This window comes from Canis lupus, chromosome 27, assembly GCF_003254725.2.
Source record: "Canis lupus dingo isolate Sandy chromosome 27, ASM325472v2, whole genome shotgun sequence".
NCBI lineage: Eukaryota > Metazoa > Chordata > Mammalia > Carnivora > Canidae > Canis > Canis lupus.
The window spans coordinates 31,423,276-31,445,326 of NC_064269.1; the positions used below are offsets into that span (position 1 = coordinate 31,423,276).

At 37.0% G+C, this 22,051-nt stretch overlaps 1 protein-coding gene and 1 long non-coding RNA gene across 4 annotated transcripts in view; one reads left to right on the plus strand and one right to left on the minus strand.

Annotated features, from left to right (window-relative positions):
• Positions 1 to 22,051, minus strand: part of PTPRO (protein tyrosine phosphatase receptor type O) — a 241,875-nt gene that overhangs the window by 121,419 nt on the left and 98,405 nt on the right. The window lies entirely within an intron of this gene.
• LOC125753885 (uncharacterized) lies at positions 12,697 to 19,648 on the plus strand. Its single transcript, XR_007406619.1, has 3 exons — positions 12,697 to 12,925; positions 18,131 to 18,288; positions 19,183 to 19,648. It is a non-coding gene; the product is annotated as an uncharacterized LOC125753885 (long non-coding RNA).

The following is a 22,051-nucleotide window of genomic DNA, read 5'->3' on the forward strand; positions in this document are numbered from 1 at the left end:
GAGGGAGAAGCAGGTTCCCCACAAAGCAGGAAGCCCAACTCCAGATGTGATCCCAGGACCCCCGAATCAAGACCTGAGCTGAAGGCAGACACTTAGCCAAATGAGCCACCCCGGCACCCCTAATCACTCATCTTTATTATATGTGGAATTACAGGGCATTTGGCTGTAGCAGGAAGAGTAGGGACTTAAGGGCAAATAAAGTTGAATATGAATATCAGTGCTGTTACACACAGAACTCTCTGAATCCCTTCGTTTATCTATAAAATGGGAAAAGAATGCTTACTTGACCAAGTAGTTAAGAGAATACAATGAAAAAAATGTAGTTAAGATACTTGCCATATTTTATGCCTTACACATACTTAGTGCTTAATTTTGATGGTTTAAAAGAAGTGGAAATTATACCTAGTGAATCTGGTTAAGGAAGCTCTTATTAGCTGCATTGCAAAGTTTTCTGATTATCACAGGAAACCGGACAGACCACAAAAGGGATGTTAAGTTTGCACTTTCATAAGAACCCTCAACATGATAATAAAACCCTAAATTGATAATCATGTAATTTCTCAGTGTGTACTTTTCAAGAACAATGATAGCTCAGAATTGATGTTACTTGAACTAGTGACAGAAATAATTCAACTAGAAATATTATTGTTCTATTAAGATAGACTCTACACTAGTCTAACTTTCTCCTTTTTTCTCTTTTCTTCAAAATACCAAATTATGAAGACTAATAGAATTGTGAAGTTATGGGACACCTGGGTGGCTCAGCAGTTGAGCGTCTGCCTTTGGCCCAGGGCATGATCCTGGCTTGGGCATCGAGTCCCACGTCCGGCTCCCTGTGAGGAGCCTGGTTCTCCCTCTGCCTATGCCTCGGCCTCTCACTGCGTCTTTCCTGGATAAATAAATAAAATCTTTAACAGTTTCTCATCTGTAAAATGGGGTTGTTCATCTTCTTGCAACTATGCTTTTGTGGTGATTGTACGGGATAATGTTTATAAACTACCAGCAGAGCTGCGTGTGTTCTAAGTGCCCCCCAAACAGCACAGTTCTGATATGTGTGAGTGTTCTGTGTTAAAAACTTGGGGAAAGAATCACTGAGCTTAATATTCACTATCAAATAAGAACCAGATTCCTTTGCTTGACATGCAATCCCTTCCATAGTCCATCCCCTGGTTTACTATCCCAAATTATCTGCCACTATTTCTCTGTCAGGAATTCTGTGAACCTCACACACTAGTCAAACTCCCCACTCCATATGCTCCAGGTGCTTTCCTGCTACTGTGATTCTATTTATGTATTCTTTTTGCCTGAAATATCATTTCTCCTACTTCAAATATCCAGTTCTATTTGATGCTGACATCTCTATCAAATGCCACCTTTTTTTTCTTCTTTTTTTTTTAGTGTCAGAGGTAGAGTTTAGTGATTCATCAGTTGCATATTACACCCCGTACTCATTACCTCAAGTGCCCTCCTTAATGCCCATCACCCAGCTACCCCCCCCACCCCCCACCTACCACCCCGCAAGCAACCCTCAGTTTGTTTTCTATGGTTAAGAGTCTCTTATGGTTTGTCTCCCTCTCTGATTTCATCTTATTTTTCCTTCCCTTCCCCTATTTTCATCTGTTTTGTTTCTTAAATTCCAAATATAAGTGAAATAATATATTTGGCTTTCTCTGACTGACTTATTTCATGTAGCAAAATACCCTCTAGTTGATCCATGTTATTACAAATTGCAACATTTCATTCTTTTTGATGGCTGGGTAGTATTCCATTATATATATGTGTGTGTGTGTGAGTAGTATAAGTAGTATTCCATTATATATATATTATTCCATTACACACACACACACACACACACACATATATATATCATATGTATCATACATACAATCTTCTTTATCCATTCTCCCATCAATAGACATTTGGGTTCTTTTCATAATTTGGTCATTGTGGACATTACTTCTATAAACATTGGGGTGTAGGTGCCCCTTCGAATCACTATGTTTGTATTCTTTGGATAAATACCTAGTAGTGCAATTTCTGGGTCATAGGGTAGCTCTATTTTTAACTTCTTGAGGAACCTCCATATTGTTTTCCAGAGTGGCTATACCAGTTTGCATTCCCACTAACATCTGTTGTTTCCTGAGTTGTTCATTTTAGCTATTCTGAACCTGTGTGAGGTGGTATCTCATTGGGGTTTTGATTTGTATTTCCCTGATGATGAGTGATGTTGTGCATTTTTTCATATGTCTGTTGGCCAAATGCTACCTTCTTTGAGAAGCCTTTATAACCAGACATAAAAAATGATCTCTCTCTTCCTGTCACCCCACAGCCCAATATATCTACATCTCTCCTAGGACACATCACCTTGTACATTGGATCATACAAATCTACTAGCAGGTAGATTATTTCTGCAGTAAGAAGTAGAAATGATTTCAAATGCCTCTTCTCTTTTACCAAGATCCTGCTATACTCATGTTAAGTATTCATAACATCTACTTAAACCATTTGAAGTGAACATTTCACATATTCATCTTCATTTCAGGATGTTAGCTTTAAATTGTCATCATTTCTTACTTTCCACAGCATGAGTAATATGTTCAGCCAGCACTGATGCTATTTTGAATTACAAGAAGGCTAGAACAACAATCTGATATTTATGTTTTATAAATGAAGCTCAAAAATATCTTTGTCTTTTGGAACAGCTGTAAAAAGACAGTATGCAATTTACTGCATCAAGTGAAAGGATTCTATTCTTTGGGAAAGGATGGCATTTATATAAATCATGCAGTGTTATTTGCTTTTATTTGACATACTGTACTTGTTGCTAATTGGCTTTTAATCATTAAACATTTTCTTATTGCCTTCTATAATATGTATCTTAAAAGGTGAAAAGTAGAAATGTGTGCATCACTGAGATCTTAAAAAGTGGTTTTTACCATTAGAAAACTTCAATCTACAGAATCTAATGGCAATGGTGAAAATTTTTCATAGGATTCTTTACAGAAATGTTTAAATCTCTTTCCACAGCTTTGCTTATTACTTTAAGGTTTCTGTTCTTAAAAGCAGAAGCTGTTGTTGGTTGCCTGACACATGTACCTTAGGTCAAATTACAATAATCTTCACTGTTTACATTAACAAAAGATCTTTTTTTTAAAAAAGATATTTATTTATTCATGAAAGACAAAGAGGGAGAGAGGCAGAGTGGCAGAGTCATAGGCAGAGGGAGAAGCAGGCTTCCTGCAGAGAGCCCAATGTGGGACTCGATCCCAGAACTCCAGGATCATGCCCTGAGCCAAAGGCAGACACTCAACTGCTGAGCCACCAGGCATCCCCAAAAGATCTTTATTTACAAAGTTTTTATTCAATTTCATAATAAAGATTTAGTAAAGTCTTAACATGTAGTATTTTATCAATGATTGTGAAATATATATGATTTTTATTTATTTTATTAACTTATTTATTTACTTAGAGAGCATGCAAGTGGGGAGGGGCAGAAGGAAAGGGAGAGAGAGAATCTTAACCAGGTTCAATGCTGAGTGCAGAGCCCAACATGATGCTTGACCTCATGACCCCGAGATCATGACTTGAGCTGAAACCAAGAATCAGACTCTTAACCCACCCAAGTGAGGGTGGGTTAAGCCTTTGAGCCACCCAGGTGCCCCTGATTTTTAAAATTAATATCAATTAAAATTAATTTAAAATTAAATTAATGCTTTAAGTTCTGAAACATACTTTTCTTAAGTACCTTGAAATATATGAAATATAATACTTATGATCAACATTAATTTTCCATTTACCAATTACTCTATTTCTATCCCCCCCCCCCCGCCCCGCCGCAGACTAATATTCCCCTTCTCTCTGACTCTGTACCTTTTTTTCCTCTTTCCTTATTTTCCTCTCTTTGTATTGCTTCTCATGGTCGGCTTGTGCTGTGTTTGGTTAGTTCTATATATAAATTTCCTGCTAGATTTTAACTTCTTAAAGACAGGCATTCAGATTTCACTTGTTATCTATCACAGTATGTTACTAGTTGGAACTTAACAGATATTTGTAAACTTAAATCTTTCATCTGTCCATCTACTCTACATTTATTGAGACCTTAATGACATATTCTTACTCTGTCTGTCCAGCCTATTCTTAATATGTTTTAGTATTTATGACTATAGCTCAGCTTTTGGATTATTAAACCAAAAATATATCCTTGTATTCTAGAAATAAGAGGATACTTTGGCTAAACAAAGAGAGGTATTAGGGAAATAGGCAAGGTGGAGAGAAAGGAGGAATCAGATGAAGAACAATTAAGGAAACAAAAGTGAGGAATGAGGGTGACTGAAAAACATATGGAAATTGGGAAAGAGTAAAACAGTGAACAATAATAAATAAACTAGTGACACAATAACATTTATATTTGTACCTTCGCTGGTCGTACCTTCTACCTGTTATTATTTAATACTTGACAGAGAAAAACATCAGCTACATTTCTATTAATATCTCAACTGTTTCCTTATACACTGTCTGCCTGTTTTTGCTCCTGTAACTACACTATAATCTGTTTCTGATTTGCAGAGAAAATATTCTATATACTCATAGATGAACCATTAATAAATCTCATGTTGCTATGGGAACTAATAGAGATTTAATGGTCTAATTGCGCAGGCAGAGGCTGTCCGTCCACTTGGCTAGGATAGTGCCATGGAGATTCAAGTATTGGATAGGAGATTGGACTTTAGGACCCCTTTCAATTCATAGCTTTGAAGAGTTATAAATTAATAAAAGCTGAACCTATGAGTAATTTCTAAGAATATTAAGAGATGCATGCCAGATTTCCTTTTAGGTTATAAGTATCCAGCATCTCTTTTCTTCAAAATGACAATTTCTCCCAGGCCTTTTCCATTAGCTTAAGCTTTGAGGAAACAAATCATAGAACATTTACTGGAAGAATTTAATCATAGCTTATGATAATTCAATACAATATTTTCCAAATATATTGCTGCATAATTTATAATAAATATGATTATATATTTAGTACATAACAGTATGATTCTCTATTTCATTGGAATAAAAAATACCATTAATCTGATCTATTTGTGGAGTTGATTAATGTGTCTCCTTTGTCTATTCCCTTTAGCATTCAAAGTAAGAAAGAGATTTTAGTTATCAGGTAATTATAATTAAGTCCATACTAAGTGCTGTAATTAAAGAAAGAAAAGAATAACAAAAGTAATAGCTGGCATATTTTAAGTGCCTAATATATCCCAGGATTTATTCTAGGTGCATTAGATTAATTATGCCTCATCCTTAAAACAACACTTAGAATTTATTATTATTATTATTATCAATAACTAGGAAGTAGAAGACTAGGAATTCAAATAGGAATAATCCAAACAATAATTCACAGTGCTTGCTTGGTGTTAGCTACAAGAGCATGATTGTGAAGAGGAGAGATGGTTTCAGACCTCAGGAGGATTAATTCTAATAAGCAATAACAGTGAGATACATCAAATATTATGATAAGAAAAATGTACTCCAATAACAAGAACACCTCACCTAGTGATGGTGAAGTTGGTGCCTAGACAATAAATAGGACTCAGCTGGCAAAGAAGCTGGAGTGGGGGGAATATTTCAGGAAAAAGGGGGCTGGAAACAGGGATAGAGGACAACACAGCACCTTCCAGGAACAGGAAGGGTCTTGAAGGTCATGACCAGGTATTTGAACATTACATCAGAGCTGAAGAAATGTTGTAAGCATGAGCTGGCCATAAGTAGATTTTCTTTTGAGAACAGAAGACCTGGTGGTGGTGTGGACCTGGGTTGGCAGAGAGTAGCACAAAGCAGGAGATCAATTAGAAGGCCCTGGTAATCACTGAAGCAAGACTGACTTGGCTTTGCAGATGAGAGGGATGAGGAGACATCTAGTAAGGGAGTAGTGGTTAGAGAGCCTGCAAGTGTTCAGAGTAGGAAGGAGCTTTAGACTATGTTGTAATCCATAATTGGTACAGACAAGGAAGCCCAAGGCTCAGAGGTGGGAAGGGGCCTGCCTAAGGCTATCTGGCTGGTTAAAGGAAGACAATTTTTTTTTTTTGAGTACAGTTGACACACAAGGCTACACTCATTTCAGGTGTACAATTTAGCGATTTGACAAGTTTATACATAATTCTGTGTTCACAAGTGTACCTGCCATCTGTCCATATTATGTTGCTATTGCATCAGTGACTGTATTCCTGATCTGTGCCTTCTATTCCTGTGACTTTTTCATTCTATAACTAATAGCCTGTATATCCCCTCCCTATTATGTCCAAATCTTCACCCCTTTCCTATCTGGCAATCATCAGGTCTCTGTATTTATAAGTCTGATTCTGCTTTTTGTTTGTTTATTAATTGTGTTTTTTTTTTTAAGATTCCACTTGTGAGTGGAATCATATGATATTTGTTTGTTTGTTTTTTTAGATTTTATTTATTTATTCATAGAGGCAGAGGAGAAGCAGGCATCATACAGAGAGAGCCTGATGTGGGACTCGATCCAGGGTCTCCAGGATCACACCCTGGGCTGCAGGCGGCGCTAAACCGCTGCGCCACCAGGGCTGCCCGGTATTTGTCTTTCTTGAACTGACTTATTTCACTTGGCATAGTATCCTCTAGGTCCATTCATGTTGTCTCAAATGGCATGATCTCATCCTTTTTATGGTTGTGTGAATTGCTGTGTGTGTGTGTGTGTGTGTGTGTGTGTGCACATACATGGATTTATACGCACCACATTTTTCTTATCTGTTTGTCTATTGATGGATGCTTAGATTGCTTCTGTATCTTGGCTATCGTAAATAATGCTGCAGTAAACATAGGAATGCATATATCCTTTTGAATTACTGTTTTCATTTTTCTTGGGCAAACACCTAATAGTGGAGTTACTGGATCATATGGTATTTCTATTTTTAATTTTTTGAGGAACCTCCATACTGTTTTCCTCAATGGCTGTACCAATTTACATTCCTACCAACAGTGCACAGAGGGTTCCTTTTTATAAATCCTTACCAATACTTGTTATTTCTTGCCACTTTAATATTATTATTTACATTAAAATATTTCAACTTCCAAAACCTACCAAATCAATTAATTTTTTTTCTCGTTTTGCCATAGGAAAGCTGACTTAGGCTTTTTCTGCATGCTGTAGAGGTACGTCAAATCTGGCTCTTAGGTGAGTGGTCAGAGTTGTGAGGCTATTATTGTAAACAAGTGAGAGCTTTCCAAGTGGCAATGAAGACTGCCTTCAGAGTTTATCATTTTTTTTATAACAAAATAATAAATTAAGAACAAACCCAAGAAATCAAGGTTCTTTTATTGCATTTAGTCACAAATATACTAAAAATATCATTATATCATAAAAGAAGTATCTTACATGGATATAACACTGTATAGAGTAGGGATTTTCAAACTTAAAAGGCATTTGAGTTCAGGTGGTCTGGGATGGGGCCCAAGATTCTGCATTTCTAACAAGCTCTCGGGAGGTACTAATGTTGCTGGTCCACCGAACACTCTGTATAGAAAAGTCTTACTTTTCAGTTTTTATTCACTGGTAACAGGCATGAATAGTGAATCAGCAGGGTCAGGAGCCATCTAGGTTAAGCAGAACCTGAAAAGTCAGTCCCCCTGCCTGGGAGGCCTTTGCAGTGTGAAACAGAGCCCTGAGTGGACAAGGCAATTCGCTGATCTTCCACTGAGAAACCACCTTCAGGAAAGGGTGATTCCCACCACTGGAGTGACACACAGATGAGTCCCAGAGGCTCTAATTGAAACAGGAGAAGCACTAGCCATGTGCCACCACAGCTGGCAAATCTCCTTGACACTCTCAGTGTCACTCTGGGAGCAGTAGTTTCTGCTTTATGTGCCTCAGTTCAAATCCTGTTACTTGACCTATATTAACCCAATAAAGATTTCGAGCCTTGAGTTTTACTCAGTTTTACATCTTAAGCTCCCATTTATGTCAACTTTATGTTTAGAATTATTCAAAGAGGCTAACAAGATAATATGCATAGAAACTGTTGCGTAGTAGGCTCTCAAAGCATTGGAGGAATGTATGTTTAAAAATCGTGTGAGGGAATCTTCAAGCCTTGGAACCGAATATTCTTTTTCTTTTTCTAGGTCTGGGAAATTCATAAGGCACTTGTGTATCGGGCAGTTCAATGTAATCCTTTACACACATCAGTAGTCTATCAAAGAGTTGGAAAAGAGTGGTGCACCCGTACGTTTCCAGGGATGCAGGGAGAGCGAATCAGATTTAGGTCTAGAGAAACAGAAACAGGTAAATTTGATGAATTCCATGTGGTGGAGGCAGAAAGCTCGGGCTTTAAGAACTAAATTAAAAATTATGGACAGAAAGACTTATAATTTGGCAAGAGCAAAATTCCTGTAAGGCGAAGTCACATCATCATTGTCAACACAGGCAGACAGGCTGAGGTAGCAAGGCAGGAGAGGAAGTGACTTAGCATCGGAAAACAGCCATTTCCCTGAGCTACTTCAGGCTGAGGGTTTCCAATACACAGGAGAGGAAAAGCTAGTAAATAAGCCATCATATAAAACTCCCCTATTGGCAGGGATGTTACTAAGTGCTCACTGCAGTTCAATAATTAGAGGCAATATCCTGAAAGCCAGGTACTGTCACAGGACTGTAGGAGACACAAGGTAAAAAAAAAAAAAAAAAAAAGGCAGCATTGCTCAGAGAACTTGCAAATACCACAAGGAATATAGGGGTATAAGCATGGATATAGGTAAGTAACACAAAATATGAATGGGGGCAGCCCTGGTGGCTCAGTGGTTTAGTGCTGCCTTCAGCCCAGGGCCTGATCCTGGAGACTCAGGATTGAGTCCCACATCAGGCTCACTGCATGGAGCTTGCTTCTCTCTCTGCCTGTGTCTCTGCCTCTCTCTCTCTCTCTCAGGAATAAATAAAATACATTTTTTTAAAAATGTGAATGAACAGTAAGAGCTGGAAGCTCAACCAGAGAATTATATTCAGCCGGAGGAATCAAAGAAGGTCTTGAGCAGAAAGTAGTGCTTCCTTGAATCCTAAGTCATTACATTTCAAATTATAGGGCATCTTGGAAGTAATGTAGTCTGCTCCTTGGGCTGGTGAAAATGGTGAGGAAAGTTTGAGACAGTGTAAAGAATAGGAGTTTTTCAGATAAATTCAAAAGTTTCTTGCAGTGCTAGCATTTGGTACATGAGAATGGGAAACAAGGCAAAGGGTGAGATTAGAGCAAATGAAGACCAGCCTTGAATGCCAGGCTAAGAATTTGAACATTGTTGATAGGAAACCATTCAAACAAGTTTGATGAGAACCAACTGTTCAAGGTCTGCCTGTAAGTGCAGCCAGGTGGTGCCAAATCTCTATTCCTTACCACCATTTCTGCATAATCAGAAGGGGAAGATTGAATACACCAGACTATGACCCTGGATAGATCCTTTTACATACAACCCCATAAGGAACATTCCTAGTATTAGAAAACATCCTTTTTAACATACACTGTAACCAAGTTATATTGGGATGGACCAAGCAGAGAAAGTCTATATGCATGAAATATTTGGCACTACACTATGCTACAGGCTAAAGAAATGAGATAATTATCATGTTTCAGAGCAGTTCTATATTTTCCTACAGCATGGCTTCAGATTCGTAACTCTATTGTTACAGTTGCCACGAATGAACACAATTTGGAATTTTTGAAAATTGAAATCCTCCTTTATCTCAATGAGGACAGAAGCAATTTTCACTTGTTTCTAAGAGACAGCTCAACTGGTATTATACTTCAAAATAAAATAAATACTTCCTGAGAAGACCTTCATGAAATCTGTAATTTCTCTCTTATAAATCATAATCCTTTGGAAATGAACCTGACATAAAATACTGAATCGTGAGTTTCAAAAGAACCAGAAATCTAATACATCTATAATTGTCTTTTTTTGTTTGAAGACAATAAGCTGCAACCCACTCATGTAGCTGGCAAGTTAACTCTCAAAAATTTTGCTTCCTAGATTCTTCCTTTGTGGATAATAATAGTTACAAGGTATAGGTTTGTGGCAAATTCAAGAATCAATTGCTGGATGCATCCTTTAGGAATTTCACCAGGAATTCATTAACTGTATTAAATTTAGTAATTCTGTCATAGGGAGAGGAGAGGTGTTATCTTCTTCCTGTAGTTAATTCTGTGTCAGTGCTGTCTTGCTCATCCAAAGTGTCACCATCTTTCTTGATGGAGGTCAAGTGAGGTGCGGGAAGGCCAATGGTAAAATCAGTAGCATTTAAAGCTAAGGTGGCAAATTCCAGCTGAGCTTGCTATCTTGCCTTTCACTCACATTACTTTGTCTTTTTATTCTTCGCAAATGGGCTGGAATTGAGCAGTAAGAACCCGCTGTGATTTTTTTTTTTTATTTACTTAAGCACAATTTTGGATCTGAATGTTCATTCTTTTATGACATTTATACTTTCTACTGCCTTTCTCCCCTGAAATCCATTAACAAAGAGAAAAGCATGGCCATTTGTTATTATTCCATTTCACTTCCCATTAAGAGTTGTAGGGTAAAAAAAAAAAAAAAAGAGTTGTAGGGTAAGAACCAACCATCAGTCCATAAGGCTGGTTCTCTAACTAAAATCTTATGCTTTATGTGCAGCCTTCTGCTGAGGACTTGATGATGCATATGCTGAATACACGCTGCAAGAAGCAAATACCAAAGGAGTCACTGGAGGTTGGGCCTGGGTGTCAGCACGTGGGAAAGTCAGAGCCAAATGATGCATGGTTATTATGCCAAGCATGAGTACTGTGAGATCCTTGTGGGTGTTACTTTCTGGGGTGTTGTTATTGTTATTTCTGTTTTTTGGTGGTAAGAAAGAGAGAGAGAAAAAAAAAGGGAAGTGCCACTTAACCTGCTCTTTCCAAACTTGGTTTACACAGGGGTTCCCTTCCTTAATACTGCTTTCTGGTATATAGATGTCTTGGTGACACCTGAGGGGGTCTTTACTTACTTTGCTTTTGGTCCCCAGTTAAATCAAAGAGGGCTGAATGATTCTACCACTATTTTATCTATTTCAGTACTTGCTGCTTTGAGAACCTTGTGGGACCTCTTTGCCCCTCATTTCTTTGGTGGACGGGGGATAAGAATAGAATGTTTTGAATGTTATATAATATAGATAAAGCATATATATATAATATATATATATTTATTCTGCTTTGAATGTTATATAATATGGATAAAGCATATATTTTATATATATATATTATATTATATTATATTCTGCTTTCTTTATAATGCCCTTTACCCTGACCAGAAGACTTTAATTAGAGATATGGGCATATTCATAAAATTTAAGCCTCAAGTAACATAAAATTATATAATTTAAAATACAGGGGATCCCTGGGTGGCGCAGCGGTTTAGCGCCTGCCTCTGGCCCAGGGCGTGATCCTGGGGACCCAGGATCGAATCCTACATCGGGCTCCCGGTGCATGGAGCCTGCTTCTCCCTATGCCTGTGTCTCTGCCTCTCTCTCTCTCTTTCTGTGTGACTATCATAAATAAATAAAATTAAAAAAAATAAAATACAAAACCCCAAAGTTTAAGGATAAAGTTTCCTTTATCCTTCCTTTTCAAGTTGAAGAACACTAGAATAATCTACTGAGGAAGTGTACTGATCTCATGCATTGTTCTAGATAGGCTGACACCATATTTATGAGGCATTAGAGTGCCAGATGATTCACTATTTTAAAAACCTATGTGCTTAGTATTTTTATTAATATGCTACAAGTTCTACTTGACCAATATCAATTTCATAAGTGCTCTCTGTCCCAGATAAATAAATTCTTCTAAGTTGGATTTGGCTGATAGTTTTCAGTTGAGCTGTTTCTGTCCCTCCTATTTTGACATGTGGCTGAGTTTTGTTCCAGGCATGTCAAAAGCCTGCCCTTGGGAGATAAGGATTAATTTATTGAAGAAAACCTATAATGCAGAAACCAAGCAGAAATTTGCAAAACTTGTTGTTCATGTCATTTCAAGCTGGTTCATTTTAGTGAAGCATTTTTTTTTCCCTAAATGGAGATACCAAAGTTTATTTTGTGAAATAAAGAAAAGTCATGATTATCCATTTGTGTTCAGCATGTGATTAATTGTAAATTAGAACAGGGTGAGAGGAAATCCTTAGATATACTTCCATTTAGTATTAGCTTGAGCTATATGAAATCGCTAATATTCAACCAAATACATTTTTGAAACTAGACTCTTTAAAAATTAAAACAAAACAAAACAAAACAAAAAAACTTCAGCCCTTCTATTTGGGTACCTATATTTTGTCACATTCTATGGCTGGGTACTGTATTTATGGGGGCCTTAAGTCAGCCACTTAGCATAGCATATTGTGACATAGTAATAGGCCTGAACTGAAATTCAAAAATTCAAAAAAATGAAATTCAAATGATAAATAAAAAAATAATCAGTTCCATGAGTCTTATTATTTTAATAAAAGAAACAGATGATCATGATACCAAAATTATGTCAAATACCTAAGAAAACATTAACAACAAAGGGAAAAAAACTGTCATAAGTCTATCACCCTGAGGTAACCACTTGCTGACTCTCTAATTGTGCTATTGTTATTTAACAAAAATGAGATCATACTGCTTTATGACATGTTCTCCTGAATTAATATATAGGAAAATCTCTGCACACCAGTAAATATTTTCTGTTTACATTTATCTTAAGTGACTGTAGAGTATCCCACTTTTGAGTGTTTGAAACTTTATAGTGTTTGCCAATTACAGACACTATAGTGAAACAAGCTGTCTTAGGCGTTGTAATCATGACCTCTCAAAGAGTGGTCTGTAGAAGAATGCCAGTCTGAAACTATGTACTAATAATCTGTGACAAAGAAAGCACATCAATTGAGGGTAAGCACTGAAGTTGTTTGTGGCATAGGTGTGGTATGTCTGCTAACATGTAATACAAAAAAAATGGGGCTTGCATTTTATGTTTGCTTTAATGTAATTTTTCATACACTTATTTTTTTTAAAGATTTTATTTATTTATTCATGAGAGACACAGAGAGAGAGGCAGAGATATAGGCAGAGGGTGAAGCATACTCCCTGTGGGGAGCCCAATGCAGGACTCCATCCAGGACACAAGGATCATGACCTGAGCCAAAGGCAGATGCTTAACCATTGGGCCACCCAGGCATCTCTCATACACTTATTTTTGATGAAAGTATTGGTTTGTGTAGATTGGGGGCAGGGAAGGAGATAAGATAACCCTGGTCTTTTATCATAGTTCAAAAAACTGAAATCAATCTAGCTAATCTTACTAGAACTTCTTGGCTCAGAAATCATAATTTGAGCTAATGGCTGGTTGATAGGAATGTTTTCAATGATACAGCACTTAAGATTTGGGATTATAAGGGTTAGTATTCGGGAAAGAGGTATCATGCTATTCATGTTACTGAGCCATTTTTTTCTCACTAGGGCCTGGTTATTTCTTCTAACTAGTAAACCTGTTTATTTCCTGGTTTACTCCAAATCAGCCTTTCTCAGAAATTCTGAATCAGGAGAGAAGCAGTAGTGGTGATATAAAAGTAAGGAATATAAGGAAAAGAGAAAAATTGATAGAGGTAAAGAGGAATGATATGGAGAGATTGCCAAGAAGAAAAGAGGTGCTTTGCTAATTCATTTACTAAAAAACTACAGTCAACCTTAGCTGAAATTTCAAAAGAACAACAAATGCAAATCCCATGCAATGTAAAGCTGCATTGCTGTTAACATTAATAAATATATTTTTAAAGAATAACAAAATACTAACCAAACAGAATTGCATGCATCATGTCAGTTCAATTACACAAAAATTTTCATAGTTTTTCTTCACTTTAGTCTTTAAGATAGGAACAAAATTGTGTTTTGTAAAACTATCCCAAATCATATAAAATCATGTTTATGAGCCATTATTTGAATGGCTAAGTTTACATACTTGTGAAAGGTTTGTTATATTTTTGATGGTTACAATTACTTTTATTCTGTGATAGTTGAAGTCAAAAATCTCATTTCAATTTTCTAGCTACAAGTTATGATTATTTTTTTAAAGATTTATTTATTTATTTATTCTTGAGAAGCACAGAGAGAGAGGCAGAGACACAAGCAAAGGGAGAAGCAGGCTCCCTGCGGGAGCCCAATGCAGGACTCAGTCCCAGAACCCTGGGATCATGTCCTGTAAGTCAAAGGCAGACGCTCAACCACTGAGCCACCCAGGTGCCCCTACAAGTTATGATTATGGGGGATGCTCCGTATATGGTAGTGGTTGAATAAGCTGATCAGATCTTCGCGTATGGCAGGTGACTTAGAACCAAGGGACACTGGTTCCCCGGCTATCCAAAAGTAGTGCATGTCTATGAAATCTTTTGCAATCTGAAATAGCATAAGAAGAAGCAATTAGCAATAATTTATATGGAATTTTTTTAAGCATTCCCAGATCCCCAAAATAACCTTTCTTAGGCTTTTCTGATACCTCAAGACCCATCTTGCTAACGGATGCACAAAATAAATGGAGATAAAGTGCAGATGCTCACAGACACAGTTCAAAACTCTGTTGGTTTGATGCTAAGAGGCTGAGATGCTATGCTGAGTGTGGCTCTTGGGAAGGAAAGTTGGCAGGTCCCCTCTAGATAATTCGGAGTGTGCGCTTCCTCTATAGCAGAATGCTGCGAAACAAACACTGAATGCTATTTTTATGTTTCGGCTTTTTCTGTCAAAGTGAACATTCTCTTCAAATTTCTTTTGCTTAGTGAAAATGGATACTAATGTAGGTCTCTTGTAAAAGCAAAGTGACAAAACATGAACTTTTGAAAAGCAGAGGATACCAGTAATAGCTTTTATGTTTCTGCGAACAGTGCTTTATGCTCAAATGTATTTGCAGACCCCTTGCAAAAGGTTTCCCCCTCTTCCAGGAAATATCGATCTTTGTTACTTTACTATTTACCTGAGAGAAAATAAAGCACTTGCCCTCAGTTGCTTTACCATTACTTATTGCCACCAAAATCAATTTACATTTAGTGTACTTTGTTGCTTCTGGATCAAAACCCCAATGGTGAATAGAGACCAACATGTATTTTGAAATTTGATGGAACATGGGAAATTCATGTATTTGAATACAAGATATTTCATCTGAGTCTATGTCTGTTTTCACCCGATAAGGCAGTAATTTTTAAATTGTTTGTGGTCTCTAGCAGTTATGCTAAAATTTGATAGGATTTATAATAGAAATAAAGGAAATAGTTCTGTGAGGGACATTTTTACTGAAGTGCTCATTTTCAAATAAGAAGCCATTGTACAAACTGGATAAAAAGAAGGACCCGTGGTATAGGAACACAGAAGGAATTCAGTGGCTTCCCTGGGACCCGAAGACCAGCTCTATATTCAGCAAATGGACAGAGAGTTGTGGAGGATTTTGAAACTTAATATACAGGACAACATTTAGTCTTGAAAAAAAATGTGCTCAAGATCACCACAAACATTAATTTAAACACGCTAGAGGGACACCTGGGTGGTTCAGTGGTTGAATGTCTGTCTTCGGCTCAGGTTGTGATCCCAGAGTCGTGGGATGGAGTCTCCCATCAGGCTCCTGTGGTGAGCCTGTTTCTCCCTCTGCCTATGTCTCTGCCTCTTTCTCTGTGTCTCTCATGAATAAATAAATGAAATCTTAAAAAAATAAAAAATGAACACATTAGAGGTGCTTGTGTGGTCACAGAACACATTGCCATGTGTTAATATGCAGCACTAATATGGAGAGAAACTGTACATGCTCCTCTAGGTTGAGAAAGCAGATTTGTTTCTATTTGTTTATTTATTTATTTTTTTAAATGAGTTCCTCCAGGGGCTTGAACTTACAACCTGGAGATCAAGATCTGGGCTGAGATCGAGTCAGATGCTCAACCAACTGAGCCACCCAGGTGCCCTGAGAAAGCAGGTTTAAAAGAAATGATTAAACACTAGCAAACAGTTATTGAAATAATATATGGGGTGATTCTGGGGAAGAATACAACCTCTCACCCAAAGTTTTTCTAATATTAATATCTTTTTCTAAAGTAAAAAGCCAAATTCCTTTGGAAATTATCTGAGTTGTAACAATATAGTAAAACCATGAGTTTCTTATTGTTTTTTTTTCATTTGTTTTGATAGTTGCATCCATATAAGATCTATTTCAGGGATATCTGGATGGTGCAGTTGGTTAAGTGTCTTACTCTTGATTTTGGCTCAGATCAAAATCTCAGGGTTGTGATATGGAGTCCCAAATCAGGCTTCCTGCTTGGTGTAGAGTCTGCTTGAGATTCCCTCCCTCTCCTTCTTCCACTGCTCCTCTTCCTACTCATGAGCACACATGAGCTCTCTCTCTCTCAAATAAAACAAATACATAAAATACTTTTTAAAAAGATTTATTTGTTTATTTCAGAGAGAGAGAGAGAAAGCATGAGAGGGAGGGGCAGAGGAGGAGGGAGAGAGAATCTCCAACAGATTCCATGCTGAGTGGAGAGCCCCACATGGGGCTTGATCTCAGAACCTGAGATCACAACGTGAGCCAAAGCCAAGAGTCAGGAGCATAACCAACCAGGCCACCCAGGTGTCTCAAAATAAAAATATTTTTTAAAAAGGAAAAAAGACCTATTTTGAAGTCTATTGAAGCCAACATCAAAATACTGAGTAGTTTTAATAAACAAATGACTTTACTATTTCCATTTATTCTATGGAAATGCTGTCCTCAACAAAGCTAAATCTACTAGGATCATCAGAGAATCAGTTTTGGAATGGTCCCAGTATTAATGCATAACACCCACACACCACCCCACACACCATTGACTTGAAGAGGTTACACCTTAGTCCTTGCAGTAACACTTTAAAACCCTCTTTCTATACTTGTCTTCCTTGACTGCTCTGCAGAATGTGATGATTTTTTAAAAGATTTTATTTATTTATTTGATAGAGAGAAAAAGAGAGCGCACACGCAAGAGAGAAAGCGTGCACAAGCAGGGAGAGTGGCAAGCAGAGGGGGGAGAAGCAGGCTCCCTGTGAAGCAGGGACCCCGATGCAGGGCTCAATCCCAGGACCCTGGGATCATGACCTGAGCTGAATGCAGACACTTAACCTACTGAGCCACCCAGGAGCCCTGCAGAATGTGATTTTGTTTAGTGATCCTCCCTTGGCTTTTGTTACCAAACTTCAGATTTGGCTTCCACCTGCCCAGCCACTCCTCTATCTTCCTTACCTCCCCTTGCCATCCTCCTTTGCCTGTTTTTTTTAAAATATTCAAGTCCTAAATTCTCATTTTTCTCTCCTGTTATCTCTGTAGGTGATCTCATCTGGGAGTGTGATTTAGTTACCAACTATCTGTGTGCCACACACTCTAGAATCTTACATTTTCTTTGAGCTCTAGACCTGTATATTTAACTGCCTCCCTGAAATACCTGCCCCTAAACCTAATTTTTATTTGGTATTCCCCTGTTTCAGAAAATGTCTCACCATCCATCTAGAAATGTATACTCTGGAAATGTGGGGTCACCTTCAACTTCTTTTCCCCTCATCATCTCTTACCAAATGTAAATTATCATGTCCTGAGGTTTTTGTTTCCTGAACATGTCTTGACTCTGCCCAAATTTCCTTCTCTTATTTTGCATGGATCTCTAGAGTGTATTCTCTTCTTACACTCTTCCAACTATTCTCTACACTGTATTCAGAAAATCTTTCCAATATATAAAACTGGTCATGTTGACTATTAACTCTGGGAAACAACTGAGGGCTGCTGAAGGGGAGGGGGTGAAAGGGGTAGGGTTACTTGGTGAATGACAAGAAGGAAGGCATGTGATTTGATGAGCACTGGGTGTTAGATGCAACTGATGAATTACTGAAAACTACATCTGAAACTAACGATGTACTAGATGTTGGCAAACTGAAACTAAAATAAAATAAAATTAAAAAAAAATCCCAACCTAGTCATATTGCTTTCTGCCTCAAATCCTTCAGAGAATTCCTATTACATCTATAATAAAGACAGAAATAACTTTATGTGGCCTGCCTTAGATGCCACAGTATTTTTTTTTAATTTTTATTTATTTATGATAGTCACAGAGAGAGAGAGGCAGAGACACAGGCAGAGGGAGAAGCAGGCTCCATGCACCGGGAGCCCGACGTGGGATTCGATCCCGGGTCTCCAGGATCGCGCCCCGGGCCAAAGGCAGGCGCCAAACTGCTGCGCCACCCAGGGATCCCTAGATGCCACGGTATTTTAACCTTGATTATTTTTCCAACTTCATCTCCTTTCACTTACCATCTTGCTTTCTGTACTCCAACAGGAATACTTTTGGTTTCTTAACTAGATTATTCTCCCTCCCACTTTGAGACTTGTGCATGTGCTTTCTTCTCTTAGTGGTCTTCTGACTCCAGGGTCAGAAGACCACTTTGAATAATTTAATTTGAATAATTTATCCTCATCCATTCTTTAGTACAGAATATGTGTATACACTCATCATGTTGATCACAAATCCTAGTGCAGTGCTGGTACAAGGTAAGCACTCAAGAGATTTCTTTGAAATGGATGAATGGATGAACGAATGAGAGGTTTATGAGATTAAAATAAAAACTTGAAAAAATCTGAACTGACCTGTTCAGATGGTGTGTCAGATACTCTTCATTATCCTCAATATCCAATTTCTACAATAACCTCTGATTTTTAGTGGGTATATGAATGTGAAGAAGTAAGGTTGTGTGTGTATATATATATATTTTATGGTTTTGGGTACTTCCTGGGGGTAGTGGAGGCCTGATAGTGCGTGGGGTGGGGATGGCGGTGGGGGGCAGGTTTCCAGTCTCGCCAAAAAGAGGTCCAGAAACAGGTCCCTATAAATGTTCGGGGCTTAGCCCTGGAAAAGCCCCGCCATGGAAGAAATAGGGCCCTTTGAACCCCAGGGACCAGACATACAATGAAACCCAAGCCCCAGCCTCAGGAACTGCGAGGCAATGCACCTTGGATATATATATATATATGGTACAACAATATATGGTTATAGGACCAATTCCTACTTACTGAGGTGTAAGATAAAAGTGCAACTCTTAGAAAGTGTTCTTAAAGGAATGTGCTTTTTCTTTTTCTTTCTTTCTTTTTTTTTTTTTTTCAGTTATCTTCTTCCTTCTGGCTGAAATGTGGATGGAAATGCCAAAATTCCAGCATTTATCTTGGATCATGAGGTCCATTGGGAAAATAGAGGCTATGAATGGAGAAACGAGATCAAAGGAGTCTGTATTCCTGGCACCAGAAGGCACCACTCCAGTCTTAGATGAGCACACCTATATGAACAAGATGTAAACTTTCTGATTTGAAAAACTAGCACTTTGCATTTTCTGTGGCATTAAGTCAAACCTAAATCTAATTAGGTTTTTCTTAGAACCCTTGATTTTAAAAGACTTTTTTAATGATAATTTTAACTTATAGGAAAGCTACAAGCATAGCACAAAGGAATCCCAGAGACTGTTTACTCAAATTCACCAAATGTTAACATTTTGCATTTTGCTTTATTTGTTCTGTCTGTCCGTCTACCTCTTTATCTATTCATTCATATATATAATCTTACTATATAAAATTTTTATTATCCATTAATATATATATATAATTTTATTATAAAATACATTTTTAAAAAACTTAAACCATTTGAAAGTAAGTTCCATAAATTATGACTGTACTTCTTAACATGTGCATATTTACCTATTAACAAAGACAATCTCTTATATCACCATAACATAGTTATCAAGTTTAGGATATTTAATATTAACACAATCCTATTATGTAAAACTCAGCCCATATTTCAGTTTCACCCATTGTCCCAATACTGTTTTCTATAGTAAGTTATTTTTCATGTCTAGAATCTTATTCAGAATCACACATGCATTTAGTCGTCATATCTTCATAGATTCCATGAATCTGGAACTAGGCACATAGACACCTGGAATAGACTACATTTCCCAGCTTTCCTTGCAGAAAGGTGTGTCATGTGACCAAATTCCATTTAATGTTAGTAAGTTCAATGTAAGTATTGAGAAATTTCCTTAAAATATAAGCAGCATGAGCCCTTCATCTTTTCCTATCCTCTTCTCCACTTTAGTGCTTAGAATGTAGAGTGATGGCTAGAGCTTCATTTTGAACCAAAAATAGGTGGATCTTCTACTTGCTGAAGACAGCAAGTAGAAAGACGTAAGGTTTCTCGTCTTTGACGTTCTCACCTCGAAATACTCAGAATGTGTTTCAAAATTGAAAATTTTGTTTTAAAAGAAAACAAAAATGAAGAAGGAAAGCAGTTGCATAAAATAAATAAAATTTAACCTTAAAATATTCTGTGTGTGTTTTAATCTTCATAGCAGGAAAATTGCACCATGTAGTTTAAAAGGGTGGGGTAATCCTACACTTTGATAGCAAAATATTTGAAAGCACAAACACACTCTTATCAGAACTTTGGCTCTACTTTCCTTTTATAAGAAATTGAACTGTATAAGTTTCTGTATTTTCAATTTGACTACTAATTATTTTCTATATTGAGTATCAAAATAAGAAAAGAGATTTTACTCCCACAGATGAAAAACAGTACCATGCATGATACATTTTAACTTCCCCTGCCTTTTGTAGACAATGCTGAGCACACAATGAGTATGCTAAGGATCACTATGTTATTTTAAGTATCATGTACCCTTCCAACACAATCATTTGTAGTAATGGCTCTGATCAACTTGTTCTAAAAACAGTGTTGTTGTTGTCTTAAATTTCACATGGTCTTTTGTTAAAGTGCTTGATCTTAAAACTGCTATCCAGAGGAACACTTGCTTTGACAGTAATGACAGAGTCCAATTTTTCTGCCTCCTCTGTCTTGTATAACACAAGAAATCCACCATGCCCAGATTCCATTCTCCGAAACCCTAAATGTCTCTCTCCTATTCAGGGGAGAAGTTTATTGTAAAACAGATTTTTACAGCTATTGTGAGAACTACTCTAGTTACCTTTATTGATAAGCCCAAACCTTCATTTATAAACAGGAATGGATAACCAAGGGCCACCAGAATTTGAGGATAACCAGTATCTTCATGTATAAGGAGAAAGGTGATTAAGCAGAACTATTCCTAGAGGAATCCAGAATAATGCAACAAAAGAGAATTTAAAAAGTCATAGTGGAAGAACAATTCGCTATGAAAAAGGAATAATCTGAGATCAAGAAAAAATTCTTAGAAATTAAAACCATGATAGCTAAAATTTAACACTTTAATGAAAGGTCTAAATAATAGAATTAATTTGGCTGACAACATCTCCAAAACAACACATGAAACAGAAAAATATATAAATTTAGCAGAAAAGTTATGAGAAATAGAGAATAAATTCAGGATATTCAGTATCCATTTTTCCAGAAAATATGAATGGAGAGAATAAAGGAGGAAAAAAACCCCACCAGTTTCATTTTATTCTATTATGCAAACATCTATGATCCCAAAAGACACAGTTAAATTAAGGATAGCTTGTCTGGGGGGTAAAGGTAACACTATATTCAATATACACAATGACTTTAAGAACCAGTTTTCACACACAGTACAAAGTCAAAGAAATAATAAAAAAAATATTTCTCTGAGCTGAAAAAGACTTTAGTTCAAAAAAGTGCTCAAAGTGCCAAAGAATAAAATAATAATAATAATAATAATAATAATAATAATAACAATAAGTATTCTGTAAAGATGATTAGATTTATCAAATAAAAATACACACATTTGAGACAGAGAGACCGAGTTTTGATTCATTGTTTACCTGAAATTAAATTAGACTGGGTGTATGGTACCTTGTCTAGCCAGCTTAACTCCCAATCTATATACATTCAGATGAAACTGAGGTAAAATCTTTGAACTCCAAGGATGAAACATTTCTAGAAACCAGCACCAAAAGGTGTGGTGAACTCTAATGAATCACCACAAAGTAATGACTCTCACATTGGTATCAGACTTCTCCTCTGAAACACA